Here is a 10,455-nt window from a genome sequence, read left to right as displayed (position 1 = left end):
GTCATGATGCAAGATCTTGATCTAAAATGTTGACCAGTTCTTTCCTCCACAGATGTTGCTTGATCTGCTGTGTTCCTCCAATAGCTTATTTTTTCCCCTCCAGGTGCTATCACTATGGTTACACCAAAACATTTCTACAAAGAGCTTTGGCTTGACATCAGGGAGGTCCATATGATTTCATCCATTAAGCATTGTTGACAGGAAGTATGGTCTATCACCTCATACTGTGGCTGTTATCACTTCACACTGAATAAGGAGTTTGACATCGCAAGAGAATGAACCATTAGCTTCCTGAACAGAAACAATATTTACTAAGAAGTGCGCAGTGTAAATGTGAATTTAAAAATCCTGGGTAATCCCAAATATTACTGCTCTTGCAGTCTTACACAAACCAATCATCCAAGGGACAGTGAATTCAAACCTTGCACTGATTTAATGAAAAATACAACTGTAGTGGCCATTTGGCATGTTTTGCATGTCATTGAGAATGGCATGTGCCTTTAAATTTTAGACTGCCCGTTATATTGTGGGTGGGATTTATGACGTGTTTTTGGGCGTGTTTGGAGCTTAGCTGCTTGCGCAGAAGTTTAGTTTTTAGATTAGTTTGGAGAGCCATGGGAAAGTTTAACCCTTCTACTATGTAAGAGCCACATGTAAGAACATGTAAGAGCCACATGTAAGAACATGTAAGCATGTGGGGTCCACGGGAGATCTAAAGGAGCTCATGCGGGATCATGTGGATCTTGCCAGTGTTACGGAGACACGAGGAGTGTATTAATGTCTAAAGTAATAAGCTGGAGCGAAGAAGATTGCAGTAACGAGTCGGAAGAAACTTGGATGTATTTCACTGTTTTCTATCAACAATAAAGCATTTATTCATCAAAAGACTGTGTTTTGAAGTCATATCTGAGAAGAAGCTCTGAAGGTCTCTGTGAGTGAGCTTGCGTGCGTTTAGAAGACACCCCCTTTAACCATGCTCATCCAAATAGTGGCTAGGGTGCCAATTACCTGAAAGATATGAAAATCTGCTGCTACAACAACTATTTGGCAATTATTCATCAAACATTTGCATTTACCTATATTTTTACTTCAATTGTTTTTTAGGTCATATTGCAAAAGCAGCTTAATTTTATTAATGCTTAATTTATTGAAAGCTGAATTGTAACAGTAGCTGGTTTAACATAAAACAGGACAGCACATGAACAGGCCCTTCGGGCCACAGTGTCTCTGTCAGACATAATGTCAAGACCAACTCTTATCTGCTTTCACATAATTGATATCTCTCCATTCCCAGCATATCCCTTAACACGTGCATCTCCAAAAGTCCCTTCAAGAGGCAATAGAGGTGAAAGCAAGGCAAAAGAGGGAAACTATAGGCCGGTTAGCCTGACTTCAGTGGTTTTAGAATCCATTATTAACAATGAGTTTTCCGAGTACTTAGAAGCACATGAGAAAATAGTCTCTTGTCTAAAGTAGGGGAATCTAGGACAAGAGGACATAGGTTTAAGGTGAAGGGGAAAAGATTTATTTGGAATCTGAGGGGTGACTTTTTCACACAAAGGATGGTGAATGAGCTGCCAGAGGAGATAGTTGAGGCAGGGACTATCCCAACATTTAAGAAATAGTTAGACAGGTACATGTATAGGACAGGTTTGGAGGGATATGTGCCAATCGCAGGCAGGTGGGACTAGTGTAGCTGGGACATGTGGGCCGGTGTGGGCCGAGTTGGGTCGAAGAACCTGTTTCCACGCTCTATCACTCTATGACTAATAAAAGACAGTTGCTTGCCCTTCTCGAATAGTGCTTGAAAATGAAGTTTTGATTTGTTACTTTGGATATTAATGTTACCTGGTATATTTTTCTACTCTACTCTGATAGTTACCAAAATTGAAAGAAAACATTCTCAGAGATTTTTAATTGTGAGAAAATATATTTATAGAACTCCATGGGGCCTTCATTGGTTAAATAGTTGCAATTCAGATTTTGCTGCTCAGCAGATTTGAATACAGTGGTGAGGGACAAATGTGGCAGTACCACCAAATAATGCCTGGTATTTCCTCCTGATGGCACGCTACAATTGGTTTTTCTACAGTTAATTAATCAGCTTATTTCTGGCATTGTAAAGAGATCTGGTATTTGGCAGTGTCACATTTTACAATGGATACATTAATATATTGTGGAATACTTGACATAGGATGGCAGGATTGCAGAAATCTAATGAAGTAGAATTTTTGAGGACTAGTTGAAGAGTGTTTTATTAATGTAGCACATTCCTGACTCAGAGCTGCAAGAAACCTGAACTGATGATCTAACATTTATACCACAAAGCAATTATTTTCTTTGTACACCATCCATTCTGAGAGATAAATTTAATTATGCTTAGAAATAGGATACAAAACATAAATCATAACTTATTTTTTTGCTGACAAGTGAGGCAACAACTCTTGGTTTTGGACATATTTGTTTGAGAAAATTACAATCCTTTACTTATTTTTGCTACACTATTTCTGCACTTTATTAAAAATTGATATACAGAAAAACTAAAACACGTAAAAGAGTATAATGTTACATTTAATCAAAATTGTAATTATTGTTCCAATTCAAGGTGGTAAGCAAGTTCTAAGATGTGACCCATTTGCTTGTGGGGTCCATTTCTTCCTCCTGGCATCTTTTCCTTCTTTCCTTCCGGATCTGCACATTATTTTGTAACTTTCTTTCTGTACCGTTAAACAAACCTGGGTTGTGAGATGGAAAGGGAAATGAAGATAAACATACATTACATGGTGGGTTAAATTATGTCCAAATTAAGTCCAAAATAACCTGGAGACACAGGAAACTGTAGATACTGGAATCTTGAGCAAAAATATAAATGCTGGAGGTTCCAACCTGAAACATCATCTGTCTATTCCCTCCATAGATACTGCCTGAATCGATGAGTTCTTCCAGCACATTACACTTTGTCCAACATAGCATAGTGTATTGCGGTTCTCAAGTTATTAAGTTTTTATCTCTTCACTGCATCAGTTTGCGGTATTTTAACCTCTGACTGATCTTGACATGAACCTCTTTGTTTGTAGGTAGTCTAGACTCACCATGTTAATATTCTCTGCGTTGTTCCTTTATTTACATTAAAGCATGATTTGAAGAAAATTCAGGAGAGTAAGAATGTGCAGATAATTAATAATTGCAACAACATAAGGAGTATAAAATTAATTCTATGTTGTAATCAACCACAGTAATTCAGAACTATTCTTTGAAAGTCCAGTTAGAGTTCTGAGGTTGGCAAGGGACAACAAGTTAAGCCATGCCAACAACTAACTCTGTCAACAATTAAAGAATTAGAGATTTTATCAACTCATCTGATATTGATCAATAAAGAATTTAATTCACCAAACTTTCAACTTCATCCAAGGCATTGCACATTTCATCAACACAATTAACCATAATTATTTTTGGTGCTTTCCTAATTTTGAGATAGATTAGTAACACGTATTCTGGACATCACTTGTTCTCCTCAACCAATGGATTATTAAAAATATATATTCTTTAATTTTTTGCACAATTTTTTTTTACGGGAAAAGCTAAATAGAAAAATATACTTCACATTGTTAAAGTTCTTAAAATTGAAAGTTATCATAAGTAGCAGTGCACTCGGCCCAATTTTCCATTCTATTGATGTCAATGAAAACAATAATCAGAGGATGTTTTGATAGGTGGCAGGTTTGCTGCCTCACCTTTCCTGCTTCCACTGAATTTGCAGTTTTTCTCCCCTCATCTACCAGGTATCATTGATGGAGAATAAGAAGTAATAATGGTTACAAAGAAATCTAAAAAACAAATTGCTTAAGCGTGCTTAAGAATGTGGAATGTGAAGAGCTGATGGTGGCAGATTCTCAAGCACGTTTAGGTATGTGGACAAACACTTGTATAGAACAGATGCTGGTAAATGGAATTTGTACAGATGCTGGAGGCACACAGGCAGCATCTGTGGAGGGAAATGGATGGACAATGGTTACGGTCAGGATCATTCTTCAGACTGATGGAGTGGAGGGGAGAAAACTGGGAGAGAGAGGTGGGGGGGAAGGGGTAGGGCAAGAACTGGCAAGTGATAGGTGGATTCAGGTGCGGAAGCAACAGTTGGCAGATGAGTCAGGTGGGATAGTGATGGGTAGAGATAGTAACCAAGGCTGGTTACCTTACCAAATAGTACTACAAACATCCATTCTCGTGCTACTAAGAAAGGAATGAAGAATGTAGAAAAAGGCACCAGGTATTGTGAAAAACAAGATTCATTGTGGATTAAAGAAGTTGAATTACATTTTTAACCTTCTTTAAGCAAAAGAAAGATTTACATAGTTAAAATCTTATCTCAGAAATTCCTGAATAGAAATTATCTCAGAAATATAATGAATTCCCAGTTGACAAATATTGTAATTATGTTGCAACTGGAAGATACCACCAACAGAAATGAAAGGAATATATTTGCTCTTGGTATTTGATATGAAAAAATGGCCTGATGTAAACAAAAAACCCTTGCTGTTCCCCAAATAGGGAGTGAATCTTTAAACTATACTATACAAATCCGACAGCTTTTTGGTTAAATATCTCTCCAAAAAAGGTGCTTCTGACTATGCAATGCCCCTGTCCCACTTTCATGACCTAATTCACGACCTCTGCCGAGTCTGCCCTTGACTCATACTCCCAGCATGGTCGCCACGAGGTCGTACGAGGTCGAAAGAGGTCGTGGGTAGGCCGTAGCAGGTTGTGATGCTAGTCGTAGGTACTCGTAGCATCAAGTAGGTAGCGGCGTTTTTTCTAGCCTGATAAAAAATGTCAACCAGTAAAAAAAAGGTTGGCATGGAAAAAATCGATACTGTTTACTCGTAGGTAGGTCGTAGTAGGTCATGATGCTAGTCGTAGGTGGTCAGAGGCAGTCGAAAGTAATAGCTCCGGGGTGAAAAAAAGGTCAGTAGAAAAAAAAAGGTCATTTAAACAGCAGAACGTCACCTCTGTCACTCCAGGGCATGTTCATTCATAGTTGGAGAGTTTTTTTGGAGAGGAGACTTGTGTTTTAGAGATGGCACCAAAAAGGCAGCAGAGCAGGGGGAGGGCACAACTCTAAAAAAGACCTGCCATGCAGGTGTTGCCCACCCAAGAGGAGGAGTGGCAGGAGGTGATGCCACAGGCGGTGATAGTGAAGAAGAAGGTAGCCCTGCATGAGAAACCCCTGGAGGAAGAGACCAGGGTGGTAGTATATGTCCCCACCATCACCCCATCCTTCACGGCCTCATTTGAAGGCAGCAAAGCAGCCCTTTCTCCTGTGTCTGACAGCATCAGAGGCAGATGCCCCATTGGTGGTGAGGGAGGGTTGGGGGAAGGTTATGCCCTACACCTTCACCAGGCAGCAGGAGGGGGACCTTGAGGAATGGTTCCAGCAGAATGCCATGCTGTACGAAAAGGAAAATGAGGGGGACAGGGACAAGAATGGCATGCTTGCCATCCACTGCCCCACATGTGTGTGCTTAAAGTTCCATCTTTTGTCAAAGCCCACCGCCACTCTCTTCCAGTCATCTGGTGTACTGGGACAGTCCATCACATCATCTCCATTCACCCATTGAGACCTCTTCTTGTGCTTCCTCTTCACCCTTGCTCTTCCCCTTCTGCCTTTTTTAAAAGGCTGTTGAAGCAAAAGGGCCACTGCAAACAGCAGTAAAACGTGTATGGTCTTCAACATAGTCGAAGGTCGAAGGAGGTCTTCTTCATAGTAGTGGGAGGTCTGCAACATAGTCGTGGAAGGTCATAGGAGGTCGTAGGTTACAGCGACCTTGATTTTTTAAGGTCGTGAAAGTGGGACATGCCACTAAGTCTCCCACTTCACTACATTGGACTTGGAAGCAAGTTTGCATATGAATTTGTCTATTGCAAATTGAAATCACCTCCTCTATTTGAATAGTATTACATGCTCTGTGCTAAGAATGAATTTGAATTTGTATTTGTACTTTCAATTATTACCTCCTCAAATGTTGGTTTGTACCATTCTTCCATTCTAACCTCCTTCAGTTTTCATGGGAAATTCCAAAACCGACTATCTTAACCAACATTTTGATCATCTGCCTTGCTGTAACGTCCTTTGGGTCAACAGCAGTTTTGGAGAATTTAACTTGGAAATGCAATGTGAAAACAGGCCTTTCGGTCCACCAAGTCCACGCCGACCAACAACCTATACACTAGTTCTATCCTACACACTCGGGACAATTTACAGAAACCAATGAACCCTACAAACCTGCATGTCATTGGAGTTGATTATGCTCTCATAAAACCTTTTAGAATGTTTTAGTTTAGTTTAATTTAGAGATAGGCCCTTCCTCCTACTGAGTCCAGGCCGACCATCTATCACCGATTCACATTACACTCCCTGCACACTTTGGGCAATTTAATCTACAAAGCCATGTGCCTTTGCGATGTAGGAGCAAACCAGAGCACCTGGAGGAAAGCATGCAAACTCAACACAAACAGCACCCGAGTCAGGATTGAACCTGGGTCTTTGGCGCTGTGGGGCGGCAGCTTTACCAGTTGTGTCACTGTCTCTTTCCCCTCCAGACCCTTCTCTGTTCCCTCCTGGTGTTTTATTACATTAAAGCTACATATAAACATTAAAATATTTATCTCATATCATTTCAAAGTGCATCCTTAACTACAGGAAAAATCTGTGATCTGATCATGCAGTCACTAATTACTCAATTACGTAACATTAGCAGGAACATTTTGTTATTTGTAACATCATTAATTTAATCTTCTTGCAAAATATATAATATTTCGAGTTTGATTAATCAAAATAAATGTTTTCTTTGGAAGTATCTGACAGAGTGGTTCTCTCAATTCAACAGAGAATCTGGGGTAAAATCATAAGGCTGCAAAATAGAGCTGATATTTGGGTTATCAGAGCCATGGCAGAGTGTGGTTATTTTACGTCAGGCACTGCTGTTCCTGACAATGTGGAGCTAAGTATGTAAATTGCATACCATCAAAGAAATTCACCATAAATTATAAACTAACTTGAATTCATTGGGTTAAGTAAAGAATTTTGTTAAGATAAAATGAGTTTTTAGTAAGCATTCCTTGCTGGAGGCTGAAGTCTCACTATGGGTTCGACGCCTTGATTAATCACATGGTTTTCATAAATTTGAAATAAACCAAATTCATTTTAGGGTCAATAATACCATAGCTCCATGGAAACTACACATGATTATTTTAGATTTGACCAGCCAAGGGTGACTAATTCTTCTGGTGTTAGGTTCCCGCATTTATTGTAGTTTTAAGAAGAAGGCAGAAGTTTTAATAATATTTGTTCTGCTGACAGAATTGTTCTTAACATTATTCATTAATCTAATATTACCTGTCATAACCTGAGATTGAAAAACAATACATAAGTACTTGTAGTGGGTTCACTGGTCATTTCAGAAACTGGCAAATGAGCAAACTCTTTGAAGGATGTACTCACAGATTTGACAATCCTGCAGTTACAGATTCCTTGCTCAGTAATAATTGCCCCTGAAATCCACCATATGATGAATGTTATGATTTGTCAGTTTTGAACATAGATTGCCAAAAACACGATGCTTTTGTTCCAAAGTGCTGGGCGTGACAGAGGCAATAGAAGCTCAGGAAACGATGAGAGATAGAAAAATGAGCTAGAAAATGGATTGAGGACAGTGAATCGTTGGCAGCAGATAATTTTGCATTCGACGAGTTGAAGATATTCAGTTGTCTGAAAACAGCAGTTTAAAGCCTGCATGGTTTATTCCACCACTAAATCTTAAAGGTGGATTATAAACCTTGCTGTTAGAACAAATGAATTGACAGATTTTGTTACTCGGATATCATAATTCAGTATTGGTATTGGTTTATTATTGTCATGTGTACTACGATACAGGGAAAAAAATGTATTTGCATGCTATCCAGTCAAATTATAGTATATATGAGTAGAATCAAACCATGCAACTAGTAGTGCAAAGACAAATCATATCAGAGTGGAGAATGTAGTGTTTTAGTGATTTTTAAGGTAAGAGGGAAAAGATGTGATAGGAAACTGAGGGGCAACTATTACACTGAAACGGTGGTGGGTAATTGGAATAAGGTGCTAGAGGAGGTAGTTGGTCCATAACACAGTGTCTTCACATTAAACAGAGACATTTATAATGGTATGGAGGAGGGATTGTCAAAGATGGACAGGTCATGATGGTAAACAAGTGAAGAGACAGGTTGGTGGATGAACAGTGGCAGATATTCAATTAGCTTTTCTATTAATGCTCACAAGAGCTCATCTCAACCTAAAAGAGGAATTTGACACAAAAGAGGCACAGTTTGTGGTTAGATTCAGATTCAGATTCAACTTTAATTGTCATTGTAAGTGTACAGTACAGAGACAACGAAATGCAGTTAGCATCTCCCTGGAAGAGCGACATAAAATATGATATCAATAAATAAATCTATTTACATGCATACAGTCATAGTGTTTTTCCTGTGGGAGGAGTGTCCGGGGGAGGGGGGGGGGTGATTGGCAGTCACCAAGGTACATTGTTGAGTAGTGTAACAGCCGCAAGGAAGAAGCTGTTCCTGGACCTGCTTGTCCGGCAACGGCGAGATCTGTAGCGCCTCCCGGATGGTAGGAGGGTAAACTGTCCATGGTTGGGGTGAGAGCAGTCCTTGGCGATGCTGAGCGCCCTTCGCAGACAACGCTTGCTTTGGACAGACTCAATGGAGGGGAGCGAGGAACCGGTGATGCGTTGGGCAATTTTCACCACCCTCTGCAGTGCTTTCCGGTCGGAGACAGAGCAGTTGCCATACCATACTGTGATACAGTTGGTAAGGATGCTCTCGATGGTGCAGCGGTAGAAGTTCACCAGAATCTGAGGAGACAGATGGACCTTCTTCAGTCTCCTCAGGAAGAAGAGACGCTGGTGAGCCTTCTTGACCAGAGTTGAGGTTATCAAAGGATGTAATGTTAAATTGAAAAACAGGTATACAAAATGGCAAGAGGACTAATAAGATTTTAATAATCCAGCAGCAGAAGACTAAAATGTTCAAAAGAAGGGAGAAAATACATTTTGAGGGAAGCTTGCATGGACTATAAAAGCAAACAATAAAAGCTTATTTAGGTACATATATAGGAAGTGGGCAGCTAAGATAAATGTCGGGTATCTAGAGAATGCAGCTGGTGAATTAATGGCAACAAACAAAGAAATTGCAGATATGTTCAATAAACCTTTTACATCAGTCTTTACCAGACACATGCCTCTAAGATACAAATAACATGGTAGTTTTGTTCAAAGAATAAAAATTCCAATTGCATTGGATACAGTATTAGAACAACTCAGGAGGATAAAGGTGGACAAGTTACCAGGACTCAAGGTCACTCGAGATTTAAAGGAAGTGGCTGCAGAGAATGTGGACCCTTTCGTTGAAACTTTTCAAGCCTCACTAAACTCTGGGAGGTTTCCCAGAAGATTGGAAAACAGCCAATGTGATTCACTTGTTCAAAAAAGGAGAAAGGCAGAAGGCAAGGAACTACAGACCAGTTAGTTTTACAGCTATTATTGGCAAGATGCTCAAGTCAATGAACAAAGAGGAAATAACTAATCATTTAGTAAAGCTGGATCCCATTAAACATAGTCAACATTTTTTTTTGAAAGGTAATCATGTTTCACAAATGTGCCTGAATTCTTTGAGGGTGTAACAGGGAAAGTTGATAGTGGGGAACGTATAGATGTAGTATATTTAGATTTCCCAAAGACATTTGGTGCGGTGTCACATAGGAGGCTGCTATACAAATGAAAAGCCACGAGAAAAGCCACCCTTGTAATGGACTGTTCGAACTACTTCCCTCCGGCAGGCGTTACAAGGCCTTCTACACCCGAACCTCCAGACTCAGGAACAGCTTCATTCCCAGAGCTATAGCGGTTCTGAACCGGCCCTGCTGAGTGCCCCCCCACACCCCCTGGACTGTCTCCCTCGGATGGTCACGTCACACAGACACATCTGCACTTTAGTCTGTTTGAACTGTTGACTATTTTACTGTTCTTTTATAAACCATGTTCTCGGGGTATCTAAATCTAAATTGTATTAGTTATTTATGTTATGACATCGGATGGAAGCTGCATACCAAATCTCGTTGCGCTTATGTGCAATGACAATAAAAGATATTAATATTATTATTATTATTATTATCATTGAAAGTGTGACAACATGGATTAAAAACTGACTGTCTCATAGAAAACAGAGTTGTAATAAATCTGTCCTTTACAAACTAGAAGGAGGTAACCAGTGGAATAATGTCAGATCAGACCTTAGCTGTCAATTGTTCAATATTTGCATTACTAACATGGAGGATGGAGCAGTATATAAGGTTCATGACCGATGGTGGTGCCCCTGGTTTTGCTCCGGTGGTGGCAATTT

The sequence above is a fragment of the Leucoraja erinacea genome, chromosome 18 (assembly GCF_028641065.1).
Source record: "Leucoraja erinacea ecotype New England chromosome 18, Leri_hhj_1, whole genome shotgun sequence".
NCBI classification, from domain to species: domain Eukaryota; kingdom Metazoa; phylum Chordata; class Chondrichthyes; order Rajiformes; family Rajidae; genus Leucoraja; species Leucoraja erinaceus.
Note: the sequence above shows the minus strand (reverse complement) of the source record.